This window comes from Manis pentadactyla, chromosome 10, assembly GCF_030020395.1.
Source record: "Manis pentadactyla isolate mManPen7 chromosome 10, mManPen7.hap1, whole genome shotgun sequence".
In the NCBI taxonomy this organism is placed as follows: Eukaryota; Metazoa; Chordata; class Mammalia; order Pholidota; family Manidae; genus Manis; species Manis pentadactyla.
Window position 1 is genome coordinate 80,796,236 of NC_080028.1, and position 14,770 is coordinate 80,811,005.

Sequence of the window (14,770 nt, forward strand, 5' to 3'; positions counted from 1 at the left end):
TTTTGTCTGATACATGTACTGCAACACCTGCTTTTTTCTCCCTATTAGTTGTATGAAATATCTTTTTCCAACCCTTCACTTTCAGTATGTCTTTGGGTTTGAAGTGAGTCTCTTGTAGGCAGCATATAGTTGGGTCTTGTTTTTTTATCCATTCAGTGACTCTATGTCTTTTGATTGGTGCATTCAGTCCATTTACATTTAGGGTGATTATCGATAGGTATGTACTTATTGCCATTTCAGGCTTTAGATTTGTTGTTACCAAAGGTTCCAGATTACTTTCCTTACTATCTAAGAGTCTAACTTAACTCACTTAGTATGCTGTTACAAACACAATCTAAAGGTTTTTCCCTCCTTTTATTCCTACTCCTTTCTTTATATATTAGATATCATATTCTGTACTCTTTGTCTATCCCTTTTTATTACCTCTGGTGAAAGCTATTTAAACTTAGGAACATTTCCACCTGAAGCAGTTCCCCTCAAAATACTCTGTAGAGATGTTTTATGGGAGGTAAATTCTCTTAGCCTTTGCTTATCTGTAAATTGTTTAATTCCTCCTTAAATGATGATGTTGCTGGATAGAGTATTCTTGGTTCGAGGCCCTTCTGCTTCATTGCATTAATTACATCATGCCACTCCCTTCTGGCCTGTAAGGTTTCTGCCGAGAAGTCTGATGATATCTTGATGGGTTTTCCTTTGTATGTGATCTTATTTCTCTCTCTGGCTGCTTTTAATAGTCTGTCCTTATCCTATATCTTTGCCATTTTAATTATTATATGTCTGGGTGTTGTCCTCCTTGGGTCCCTTGTGTTGGGAGATCTGTGCACCTCCATGGCCTGAGAATCTATCTCCTTCCCCAGACTGGGGAAGTTTTCAGCAATTACTTCTTCAAAGACACTTTCTATCCCTTTTTCTCTCTTCTTCTTCTTCTGGTAGCCCTATAATATGAATACTGTTCTGTTTGGATTGGTCACACCGTTCTCTCAGTATTCTTTCATTCCTAGAGATCCTTTTTTCTCTCTGTGCCTCAGCTTCTTTATATTCCTCTTCTCTATTTCATTTATCGTCTCCTCCACCATGTCCAATCTGCTTTTAATTCCCCCCCCATTGTGTTCCTCAGCAATTAGATCTCCATTCCTGAGTTCTTGAATATTTTTCTCTACCTCCAGGAGCATGTTTATGACTTTTATTTTGAAATTTATTTCTGGAAGACTGATTAGGTTAGTCTCACTCAATCCTTTTTCTGGTGTTGTTGAGATTTTGCTTTGCACCAGGATCCTTGGATGTTTCATATTTGTATATGGTGCCCTCTAGTATCCAGAAGCTCTATTCTCTCAAGCTGCTCAGCCCCTGGAGCAATGTCTGGGGTCACAGGGAAGTGGTGCTAGTGTGTGGGGGGAGGAAAGAGCTGCCTCCTGCTTCCTGGATGCTATGCCTGTCTCCACTGCTGGAACCAGTGGGCTAACCACACATTTGTAAGCCTCTATGCTTTGTGTTTGTAGTTGCTGTAGGTAGGGCTTCCCTCTGGCTGGTCTGATGCCAGGGCAGGGTTTGCTGGTTTGCGAGCCAGGTGTGGGCTGGCTGGGAGGAAGGCACAGCAGGCTGTGTATCATGGTGGGGGGCCTTGGAGCTGTGTAGCCAGCCAGGGGGATTGAGCACCTGAAAATCATGAAAGTTCCCAACCTGCTGGGCAGCGTGCACCTGGACAATTTTGTTTACCTGTCCTCTCTCCTAAGCAGTAAGCTCTGTGCAATCCTTGCCCCTTTAGCAGTCTTCTTGCTTTTAGGAAGTCTCTCAGATTGCCTGCCTAGATTAGCTGGTTATGGATCCCTGTCTTCCATAAGCAGCTGGAATCTCAATCTCTCCAGGTATTCCACCTGTCTTAGCTTTCCAACCACAATAATCAGCAGAACACCATGCAATGTAGGTTCCTGCTCCCAGAGAAGATCTCCATGGCTAGCCCAGGCCTCCACTCCCTCCCTGCTCTGTTTCTCTTCCTCCCTCTAGTGAGGTGGGGTGGGGGAAGGGCTTGGGTCCTGCTGGGTCACAGCTTTGGTACGTTACCCTGTTCCATGAGGTCTGTTCTTTTCTCCAGGTGTGTGAAGTCTGGTGTAGCCTTCTTTCCTGCTGCTCTTTCAGGATTAGTTGTATTAATTATATTTTCATATTACATGTGGCTTTATGAGGAGGTCTCTGTCTTACCTCTCATGCTGCCATCTTTAATCCCCTTGTATCTGTAGCTCCTCTTGTTACCAATTGAAATCACTACTGTGATTTAACAGACCAGTGTCTGGAGTGGGTGGGTGGGAGCAGGGGAGCATCCTTTTGTGGATGCAGAGATGCAGAGGGTCCTATTAATGATTCCTGACTATAAAGGTGCCCCACTTCTTCCTGTGATAAAACAAAGGATTACCTAGGAAACAGATAGATATTATATTAAATTCAGAGCTGAGAAATGAGTGATCAAGTCCCCAAATTGTACTCTGCATAGAAAGAATAAAATAGTGATGACCTTACATGTCATTAAGGCAGATGTGTTCTAGATACCAGACTTTGTCAAAATGAAATTTAAAACCTTCAAAAGGCAGCAAATGCTGATGAGCCTCTGGTAAAATTTCAAAGTACCTAAATCATGTAACTAGTTTTTCTGTTACTGGTAATGTTGAGAAAAGACATGATTAGGTATAAAGATAAGTTGAAGTCATAAATAAAGAATGATCTGAAGAAAAATTTTAAGCTGCAGAGGAAAAAAGGTGCAGGCACCTGTGTGAAGGTTTTCTTTGAAATAGGGGGTGAGGTTCTCCACAGGGCTCACCACTGAATAGTGAGGAGAATGAGATGATACAGGGGTGTGGGGGTGATTTGGAAGGAGAAAGATATTTCTTAATGAGATTAAAATAGGAACATTGAATCATAGTGGTTACCTTTTTCAATATTTTGTGATGTTAGTAATCAGAAAAACTGAATGCACTTTCCAAGTGAGCTAAGTTTAAGAACTTGTTAGATTGTAAAGGACTATACTGAAGGAATGATTAAAACTACAGGGTTATAAAAGACAGTTTGGGAATGTCTGACCATGTGATAAAACTAGGAAGGAAGAAGGCACATGAAGAACAAGGAGATAAAAAGCATTAGGACAACGGAGAGATATCTGGGGATTGAACAGTGATAATCAATGGAGTGGTGTGAAAAGAGGTATCAAATAAGAAAGTTGTATTCAAAATTGATGAGCCACCTTGAGAAATTCAGGTGAGTTAATGCTGATAAAAATTCACTGTATATGAAAGTATATGTATTAAAATTAAAAAGATGATGTTGATAATAGTAGTGATAGTGATGGTTGTGGTGATGATAGAGGTGATGGTGGTGATGGTGGTGGCTGTTGAGATGTTTCTGGTATAATTATGCTCTTTTTGGTGACTTAGGGAGAAGATAAACTTCCTTCAACTGTTTCTTGCCTCCATTTTTTAAAACATGATTTTCCCTCTTCCTGGTTTCTTCTTGCTTATTCCTGCATTATTGTATGTCTGGAGAATGCCTCTCTCCCTATCTTCTTCTCTCCATCTTTACTGTCATTTCTGCATCTAATGCACCATAATTTCTCACCCAAACAACTGCAACTTTCCAGCTTCTATCCCTGCTTTCAGTCTTGGCTTTTCTTCCACCTTGATTACTCCCTGCTCCCTAAATCCACTCTCTGTTTGGCAAGCAAAGTGATCTTATTTTGTTATCCCTTGACCTAAAATACTATATCAAGAGAAAACACACACACACACACACACACACACACACACACACACACACACACACCAATAACTCACTGCCTGGGAGAGCCTGTAAAGCCCATTCTTGATGTGGCCCAGCTCCACATACTCATTTGATGCCACTCTCCCCTTCTACCACTAAGCCCTAGTGGTCAATAGATAGAATAACCAGTAGTCATCTCTTCAGATCTCTAAACAATCCAAGTGTTTTTCACCTCAGAGACCTTTCACATAGCAACTTTTGGGTGTACTTTCCACTGCTGGGACACCAGAGCCTGATATACAGCATGGATTTTGTGTGCTTGTGTGCATGTGTGTGCTTAATAAATGAACAAAGTAGATGTTCCTTTTTTCTGTATCACCAATATGTTTCATAACCATTTCTATTACTATATTTCTGACAGTAGATCATAATTTCATGTTTTTAAATATGTTTCTCCACTAGAATATTGGCTTCTTAAGGGCTGTGACTATGTCTGGCTTATTTTTGCTTCTTTAGAACTAAGGGCAGTGTCGGGTAAATAGTATATACTCCATAATACTGGAAAAGATTCATAAAAGCCACTGAAGTTGTGGAATCAATGGCCTATGAGATCAGGGTGTCACATGCATGATCAGCGTATCATTGTTAGATATAATAAGCAACAAGGCAACTCAGAGTTGGAGCAATGTAATAAAGAAATGAACTTTTATTACTGAGTTGGTGAATCTGCTGGGTTTTACCCCAGGATTCTCTCACTGTACCTGTCTTCCTTGAAAATATCTTATGTATCCTCTTCAGTCTATTTGAAGCTCTCCTTTCCATATTTTCTCTCTGAAGCCAAGGGACAGGCAGAAAAATGACATTTTCTTTGCCAAGATCAATTTGAAGTCCTCAGCAGGAGCTCACATTAATCACCTTTTTAAAGTCTCTTTCTTTCTGCTGCTCAGAAAGACTATTGTCAAAGGCAAAGGGGCCAGGAACTTCATTGATTCCCTTCCCACAGTATACGAATAGGTTCTCTTTATCTAACTAAACAGGTGTATTGTCAAATATCCCTGTATTCAACCCCTAGTGCTTTGAACTTTATGTGGCTCCCTTGACCCAGGGCAACAAAGGCATGCAAATCTTGTCTCCAAGCTCATGGAGATAAAGCCAAGGTCATACATTTATTCCCCCATACGGGCCAATTAGCTTTCCTCTATTCAATGAACCAAAGAAGCCCCTATGGCTGGGTATCTACTATGGGAAAAGCCTTGTGATAATCACAGAGAATGAAGGGATGAATGGCATGATCTTTTCCTTGGAAAATGTAACAGTATATTGTGTTGAGAGAGAGATGAATAAACCATCATAGTGAAAAGTGTTAAGGACTCTGGTAGAAGGAAGATATACAGAGGAATTTGAAATGAAAGAGGGAGATGAGTGGTGCTGGAGAAGTTTCCCAAGGAGAATTACCATTTGTGATGGGTCAAAAAGGATAAGTGAGGGTTTTACAAGTAGCTAGAATAGAAAGAACCTGCAGGGAAAGGGAATATGTTCTCTGACGTAAATGTGAGAAAGGACTTGACCATCCAGAACTCATCTTTCCCTGGAATAGGATTGGTTATGTTGATGTTGTTCAAGGGCCCCTGGAACAGTAGAGATGATAAGACAGGTGAAGTATGCTGAAGGTAAGCTTTCTCCATCTATCCATATATCAACATCTATAGATGTTCAGGGATCTATATTGTTCTAGCACCAGAGGGGGAGAGCTGGAAATTTTATTTTTAGAACTGAGCCAACACTCTCTAGTTCAATTACCTATTCTCAACACAGTTGGCCGCTTTAGAGAATGGAAGTGGGAAGAATGGGTAAACTTAAAGTGAGTGATTAAGGACCCTTTTTTCAGAGTCAGCCTAGAACAACACATTATCCCTTCCACTGTAAACTCTGCTCATGATTCAGTAGAAGAGAGTATTCTCAGACAGCAGCTAGAGAAGCAGCCTCTAAGATTGAAAAATCTCTCTGGGAGTGGAGGGTTTTGAGATCTGATGGTATATTTAATGTCAGCCTACTACTTAGATTTTTAGAGGTTACCATCAGACAAACTTCAAACATATTGTCTGTAGCTACACAATCTGATTGCTGCTGGTCTGAATTAAGATATGATGCAGTGTACAATACACAGTGAGTTTTAAAGATTTAGTAAAAAAAAAAAAGGTAAAGTCTCAATAATGATTATATTGATTTCATGTTGAAATGATAAAGTTTTGAATAATTTGGTTAAACAAAATAATATTCCATTTATTTTACCTGTTTAATTTTATTCTCATAAATGTGGCTACTAGAAAGTTTTAATTACTTGTGTGGCTAGCACCATATCTCTACTGGAGGGCACAGTCTATAGGATCAAATTTAGCTTTACAGAGCTAAATTTGTGGTAATCTATTACAGCAGCCATAGAAAATTAACATATGTTCCCATATGCTCTTTTTACCATGTGACATTGACAAGCCTGTATAAAAATATGGAGTCTCTGGTCCCTTCTCTTAAACATAGACAAACTTTTGTGATTGTCTTGAGACATGACTTGCTGCCTCCCTCAAAGAGCCTTGGGACTTTGCCATGCTGTGAGGAAGCCCCAGGCTGATAGCCAGTATCTACCATCAGATGTGTAAGAAAATGAGCCAACAGGTGATTCCAGGTCCTGCCCTTAAAGTCTTCCAGGTGAAGCCCCCAGATAACATGGTGTAAAGACAATCCATCCCCAGTGTGTCCTGTCTGAATTCCTCCATCTCATTATCTTTCTTATTCATGAATGAACAGTGACTTACTGTAGGGAAAATGGAAGTTCCATAGCCAGGATCCTCACCTAATCTTAATCTATTCTCCCACTGTGTACATGCAATGATGTAATACTTAGCCTACTGCCCAGATGCAGGCTTGCATACCTGTTGGCAATAAACTGTTATTGCCTGTGTTGTTATAAAAAGAACCACCCAGTGCTAAGAGCAGAGGAGAGCAGAGGCTGGAGACAAGGGCAGAGCCTGGAGCAGAGGCAGTGGCTGAGGCAGAGGCTTTAGCAGAAGCAGAGATAGAGATGAACTTGCTACTTTCAGACTGCCCTGGAGGTGGATAGGATTCTAGCACTGGACCTACTGCCATGACAATAAAAATTGTTATAGGCCCCTTAAACCACTGTTCCATTGTAATTTTTCAGTCTCACTGAATCCAGAGTGAACTTACCTGGAGCTGAAGCCCCCTTCAGCCTTGAGCTACACTTATTTAAATGTCTTAGGGCCACTGGTAAACAATCACTGTAGCGCGCGCACACACACACACACACACACACACACACACACACACACACAATTGTAAATTAAATAGTCTATAATGTAAATGTCCAGCAAACTGAAATGTTAACTGCTTTTCAGAATCATGAGTCCTAGATAGTTCTGACGCTATATTTTTCTTTGTAAAATAATAAGCCTGTCATTGGATTTCCTCCGGATTCTACTGATTTCCTGGATGAATTAGATGTATATCAACTCTCCCACTCTCCACAAGCCCAATCACCATTTCCTGTCATTTCTCCTTTGGATAAATCTTTCTCTGCTTCTACATTCAAACTATTATTGCCTTCCTTCAGACTCTCAGCACAACTCACTTAGACTCCCATGTTCACTTGTTATCCTTTACAGGTTCCCCAAATTCTTGGAAATCAGAGCCTGCAGTTTTCATTGCAGGTACTTTCATGAAAGAAGCAATTCAGGGAGAGTGAAAGAGAAACAGAGAAGTAAGGAGACCAATAGAAGAGGATGCTTTTGAGATGGTCATTGCAATGTGGAATTAAGGCTAGATCCAACTGGAACCTTCCAGGAGGTAATTAGAACATAACAAGGAATTATCCATCCAGGGGAAAAAAAGAGGGGTATTTATCATTTGGCTTGCATTTCCATGGGGTGTGAATGACCAGAGACTTCCACGGTGGGCATATTTGAATGCCAGGCTGGATGCTGCAGACTTCCCAGCCTTGGCTACATAAAATCTATACAGCAATAAGAGGGAGGTGTGGTAGAGATGAGCTGAGGTGCTGTCAGGTTACACCTGCATAATGGTGGCTGCCACACCAAAGTATCAAGTACAAGGTGGGCTGAGAGATGCAAGGTGGGGTGAAAGAAGCTTCCAATATACTTCTTTGAATCTCCTTGTTTCTACTTTAAGCATTGCCAATGCAATACTTTTTCATACAGTTTCCATAATGATTTTTAAATTCCTAATTACATTACTCTTCTGATAAAAAAACTTGTGCCAGCTCTTGCTTGGTGGCATACTACCATAGGCAACTATTTGCCTGATCATAATCTTTTCCCTCTTTTTACAAAATTTTATATCTTTATTGAAGTATAATTGGCATACTTTACATGTTTATTGAGGTAGAATATGGCAAACAGCACATATTTAAAGTATATACTTAGGTAAATTTTGATATATGGACATACCCAAGCAACAGTCTAGATAATGAATATTCCATCACCTCAAAAGTTTTCTTGTATCCTCTTGTAATTCTTCTTTTCTACTCCTCTTCCCTTTAGCAGACAACCACTGATCTTCTTTCTGTATCTATAGATTAGTTTGCAATTTTTTTGGGGGGAGGGGGAGGGTTATCTGGCTGCTTTCCAACTTGATCTAGTTTTCCTTTAGGAATCCCTACTTCTCCCAAACTCGATCCATGCTATTTTGGTTAGGACTGATCACACTTCCAGGATGCAGGATGGCCAATGAGAATATCATATTCTCTGGGCTTCACTGGCTGCCTAAAGAATGGGCATGTGACCTAACCTGGGCTACAGATCAAAACTAAGAAGCATCAGACCCTGATGTTTTGTTCAAATCAGGGGATAAAGAGGTATTTGTTTCTAGTGATATTCTTCAACTAGAAGGATGTAAGCTTGATGCTGCTGATGCTCACCCTTCACTTCTGGGAGAGAGCCTATCAGAAAATTTCAAAAGTTGGGAAAAACTGGACCAAAATATATAGGGAGACAGATTCCTGATGCCATCATTTGAACACCTAGGTCTAGCCATGCCTGAATCCACATATTCTGAAGTTTTCAGTTATATATGCCAATATAATTTATTTTTTGCTGAAACCATTTTTTTATAGTTATTTTTTATTGAAGGGTAGTTGACGCACAGTATTACATTACATTAGTTTCAAGTGTACAACACAGTGATAAAACATTTATATACATAATTCTAGGTTCCAGCTATCACCCTACCAAGCTGTTACAATATCTTGACTATATTCCTTATGCTATACATTACATCCCGGTTACTTATTTATTTTACCATTGGAAGTCTGTCCTTTTTTTTTTTTTTGTGAGGGCATCTCTCATATTTATTGATCAAATGGTTGTTAACGACAATAAAATTCTGTATAGGGGAGTCAACGCTCAATGCACAATCATTAATCCACCCCAAGCCCAATTTTCGTCAGTCTCCAATCTTCTGAGGCATAACAAACAAGCTCCTAGATGTAGAACAAATTCTTACATAATGAATAAGTTACATAGTGAACAGTATAAGGGCAGTCATCACAGAAACTTTCGGTTTTGCTCATGCATTATGAACTATAAACAGTCAGTTCAAATATGAATACTCATTTGGTTTTTATACTTGATTTATATGTGGATACCACATTTCTCTCTTTAATATTATTATTTTTAATAAAATACTGAAGTGGTAGGTAGATACAAGATAAAGGTAGAAAACATAGTTTAGTGTTGTAAGAGAGCAAATGTAGATGATCAGGTGTGTGCCTGTAGACTATGTGTTAATCCAAGCTAGACAAGGGCAATAAAACATCTACATATGCAGATTTCTCTCAGAACGGGGGGGTGAGGTTCTAAGCCTCACCTCTGTTGATCCCCAATTTCTCATCTGATGACCCCCCTGTGACTGTGCCTGTCTTAGGTTGTTCCTCCCTTGAGGAATCTTACCCGTCTCTGGCTAACCAGTCATCTTCCGGGGCCATACAGGGAAATGTAAAGTTGGTAAGTGAGAGAGAAGCCTTATTGTTTGAAATGGTTAGCTTTTTATTTCTTTGCATATTTATGCCCTGTAGCTTCTATGCCCAGCATTTGTCTTGAGGTATCTTTACCACTTGGAAGAATTATGATACTCAGTAAATTTGATATGAGGCATGAATTCTATTTAAGGTTGTAATTAGGACGGAAGAAGAAAAGCTATAGAAGTAGCAGGCGGAAGAAAACATGGGAAGATTGATTATTTCTTTGACATACCTTCTTGTACAGTAACTTCAGCATGTATAGGTTTTAAGCTACTACTTAAATTGTGCACACACATTAACATAATAGGAGTATAGTTACATAACCAAAGCATACCTGTAATTACCAGCCATCTCCAGTGAAACCAAGAAAACCAGTTAGGCACCTTAGGCATTTGTGAAAACTTATCTATGATATGGTGGATATTGTCCAACTGAACTTGAACAGTCTGAGAGAAATCAGAAAAATTAAAACAACCCATTCCTGGGGAATGTTCACATCCCTTATGTTCTTTTAACAGTGAATTGTCTGTAGTTGTAAGATTTTGGAGCGCTACAATTTGCACTTCTCCTAATTCTTGATTGAGTTCCAACAGTATAGATCCAGTCAAATTTGTTGTTTTACTGTATGCACAGGCCAGCTTAGATAGCTCCTTCCTCATTCCCATGACAAGTCCAGGAACTGGTGGGATGAGTGCATCTACAGCTGTAGCAGTGCGTGGATCTTTGTTGGGGTTTTTTGATGATCATCTTCTGGCATGAGACTTCCAGAGAGTGCTGATGTTGGAAGTTCTCTATCATATCGTATCTTAGTTCATTTTCAGGGTAGCCCAATTAGGCTTTGATCTTCTGTATAAACGCAAACAGATCCTTTGCCTACACTTTTATATGCCCTTTATACCCTTGTGTAGAACTCATTGGAGGTTACCACACAGGAACACCCCTTTTTTTTTGTTTTGTTTTGTTTTGTTTTGTTTTTGGTATCACTAATCTACACTTACATGACGAATATTATGTTTACTAGGCTCTCACCTGTACCACGTCTCCCCTATAAACCCCTTTACAGTCACTGTCCATCAGCATAGCAAAATGTTGTAGAATCACTACTTGCCTTCTCTGTGTTGTACAGCCCTCCCTTTTCTCCTACCCCCCATGCATGTTAATCTTAATACCCCCCTACTTCTCCCCCCCTTATCCCTCCCTACCCACCCATCCTCCCCAGTCCCTTTCCCTTTGGTACCTGTTAGTCCATTCTTGAGTTCTGTGATTCTGCTGCTGTTTTGTTCCTTCAGTTTTTCCTTTGTTCTTATATTCCACAGATAAGTGAAATCATTTGGTATTTCTCTTTCTCCGCTTGGCTCGTTTCACTGAGCATAATACCCTCCAGCTCCATCCATGTTGCTGCAAATGATTGGATTTGCCCTTTTCTTATGGCTGAGTAGTATTCCATTGTGTATATGTACCACATCTTCTTTATCCATTCATCTATCGATGGACATTTAGGTTGCTTCCAATTCTTGGCTATTGTAAATAGTGCTGCAATAAACATAGGGGTGCACTGATCTTTCTCATACTTGATTGCTGCATTCTTACGGTAAATTCCTAGGAGTGCAATTCCTGGGTCAAATGGTAAGTCTGTTTTGAGCATTTTGATGTACCTCCATACTGCTTTCCACAATGGTTGAACTAACTTACATTCCCACCAGCAGTGTAGGAGGGTTCCCCTTTCTCCACAGCCTCGCCAGCATTTGTTGTTGTTTGTCTTTTGGATGGCAGCCATCCTTACTGGTGTGAGGTGATACCTCATTGTAGTTTTAATTTGCATTTCTCTGATAATTAGCGATGTGGAACATCTTTTCATGTGTCTGTTGGCCATCTGTATTTCTTTTTTGGAGAACTGTCTGTTCAGTTCCTCTGCCCATTTTTTAATTGGGTTATTTGTTTTTTGTTTGTTGAGGTGTGTGAGCTCTTTATATATTCTGGACGTCGAGCCTTTATCTGATGTGTCATTTTCAAATATATTCTCCCATACTGTAGTGATCCTTTTTGTTCTATTGATGGTGTCTTTTGCTGTACAGAAGCTTTTCAGCTTAATATAGTCCCACTTACTCATTTTTGCTGTTGCTTTCCTTGCCCGGGGAGATATGTTCAAGAAGAGTTCACTCATGTTTATGTCTAAGAGGTTTTTGCCTATGTTTTCTTCCAAGAGTTTAATGGTTTCATGGCTTACATTCAGGTCTTTGATCCATTTTGAGTTTACTTTTGTATATGGGGTTAGTCATTGGTCCAGTTTCATTCTCCTACATGTAGCTGTCCAGTTTTGCCAGCACCACCTGTTGAAGAGACTGTCATTTCGCCATTGTATGTCCATGGCTCCTTTATCAAATATTAATTGACCATATATGTCTGGGTTAATGTCTGGATTCTCTAGTCTGTTCCATTGGTCTGTGGCTCTGCTCTTGTGCCAGTACCAAATTGTCTTGATTACTATGGCTTTATAGTAGAGCTTGAAGTTGGGGAGTGTGATCCCCCCTACTTTATTCTTCTTTCTCAGGATTGCTTTTGCTATTCGGGGTCTTTGGTGTTTCCATATTAATTTTTGAATTATTTGTTTCAGTTCATTGAAGAATGTTGCTGATAGTTTCATAGGGATTGCATCAAATCTGTATATTGCTTTGGGCAGGATGGCCATTTGACGATATTAATTCTTCCTAGCCACGAGCATGGGATGAGTTTCCATCTGTTAGTGTCCCCTTTAATTTCTCTTAAGAGTGACTTGTAGTTTTCAGAGTATAAGTCTTTCACTTCTTTGGTTAGGTTTATTCCTAGGTATTTTATCTTTTTTGATGCAATTGTGAATGGAGTTGTTTTCCTGATTTCTCTTTCTGTTGGTTCATTGTTAGTATATAGGAAAGCCACAGATTTCTGTGTGTTAATTTTGTATCCTGCAACTTTGCTGTATTCCGATATCAGTTCTAGTAGTTTTGGGGTGGAGTCTTTAGGGTTTTTTATGTACAGTATCATGTCATCTGCAAATAGTGACAGTTTAAGTTTTTCTTTACCAATCTGGATTCCTTGTATTTCTTTGTTTTGTCTGATTGCCATGGCTAGGACCTCCAGTACTATGTTAAATAACAGTGGGGAGAGTGGGCATCCCTGTCTAGTTCCCGATCTCAGAGGAAATGCTTTCAGCTTCTCGCTGTTCAATATAATGTTGGGTGTGGGTTTATCATAGATGGCCTTTATTATGTTGAGGTACTTGTCCTCTATTCCCATCTTGCTGAGAGTTTTTATCATGAATGGATGTTGAACTATGTCAAATGCTTTTCAGCATCTATGGAGATGATCATGTGGTTTTTGTCTTTCTTTTTGTTGATGTGGTGGATGATGTTGATGGACTTTCGAATGTTGTACCATCCTTGCATCCCTGGGATGAATCCCACTTGGTCATGGTGTATGATCCTTTTGATGTATTTTTGAATTTGGTTTGCTAATATTTTGTTGAGTATTTTTGCATCTACGTTCATCAGGGATATTGGTCTGTAGTTTTCTTTTTTGGTGGTGTCTTTGCCTGGTTTTGGTATTAGGGTGATGTTACCTTCATAGAATGAGTTTGGGAATATCCCCTCCTCCTGTATTTTTTGGAAAACTTTAAGGAGAATGGGTATTATGTCTTCCCTGTATGTGTGATAAAATTCCGAGGTAAATCCATCTGGCCTAGGGGTTTTGTTCTTTGGTAGTTTTTTGATTACCGCTTCAATTTCGTTGCTGGTGATTGGTCTGTTTAGATTTTCTGTTTCTTCCTGGGTCAATATTGGAAGGTTGTATTTTTCTAGGAAGTTGTCCATTTCTCCTAGGTTTCCCAGCTTGTTAGCATATAGGTTTTCATAGTATTCTCTAATAATTCTTTGTATTTCTGTGGGGTCCGTCGTAATTTTTCCTTTCTCGTTTCTGATACTGTTGATTTGTGTTGACTCTCTTTTCTTCTTAATAAGTCTGGCTAGAGGCTTATCTATTTTGTTTATTTTCTCGAAGAACCAGCTCTTGGTTTCGTTGATTTTTGCTATTGTTTTATTCTTCTCAATTTTATTTATTTCTTCTCTGATCTTTATTATGTCCCTCCTTCTGCTGACCTTAGGCCTCATTTGTTCTTCTTTTTCCAATTTCGATAATTGTGACATTAGACCATTCATTTGGGATTGCTCTTCCTTTTTTAAATATGCTTGGATTGCTATATACTTTCCTCTTAAGACTGCTTTTGCTGTGTCCCACAGAAGTTGGGGCTTAGTGTTGTTGTTGTCATTTGTTTCCATATATTGCTGGATCTCCGTTTTGATTTGGTCATTGATCCACTGATTATTTAGGAGCGTGTTGTTAAGCTTCCATGTGTTTGTGAGCCTCTTTGCTTTCTTTGTACAGTTTATTTCTAGTTTTATGCCTTTGTGGTCTGAAAAGTTGGTTGGTAGGATTTCAATCTTTTGGAGTTTTCTGAGGCTCTTTTTGTGGCCTAGTATGTGGTCTATTCTGGAGAGTGTTCCATGTGCACTTGAGAAGAATGTATATCCTGTTGCTTTTGGATGTAGAGTTCTATAGATGTCTGTTAGGTCCATCTGCTCTACTGTGTTGTTCAGTGCTTCCGTGTCCTTACTTATTTTCTGCCCAGTGGATCTATCCTTTGGGGTGAGTGGTGTGTTGAAGTCTCCTAGAATGAATGCATTGCAGTATATATCCCCCTTTAGTTCTGTTAGTATTTGTTTCACATATGCTGTGTTGGGTGCATGTATATTTAGAATGGTTGTATCCTCTTGTTTGACTGAACCCTTTATCATTATGTAGTGTCCTTCTTTATCTCTTGTTACTTTCTTTGTTTTGAAGTCTATTTTGTCTGATATTAGTACTGCAACCCCTGCTTTCTTCTCACTGTTGTTTGCTTGAAATATGTTTTTCCATCCCTTGACTTTTAGTCTGTACATGTCT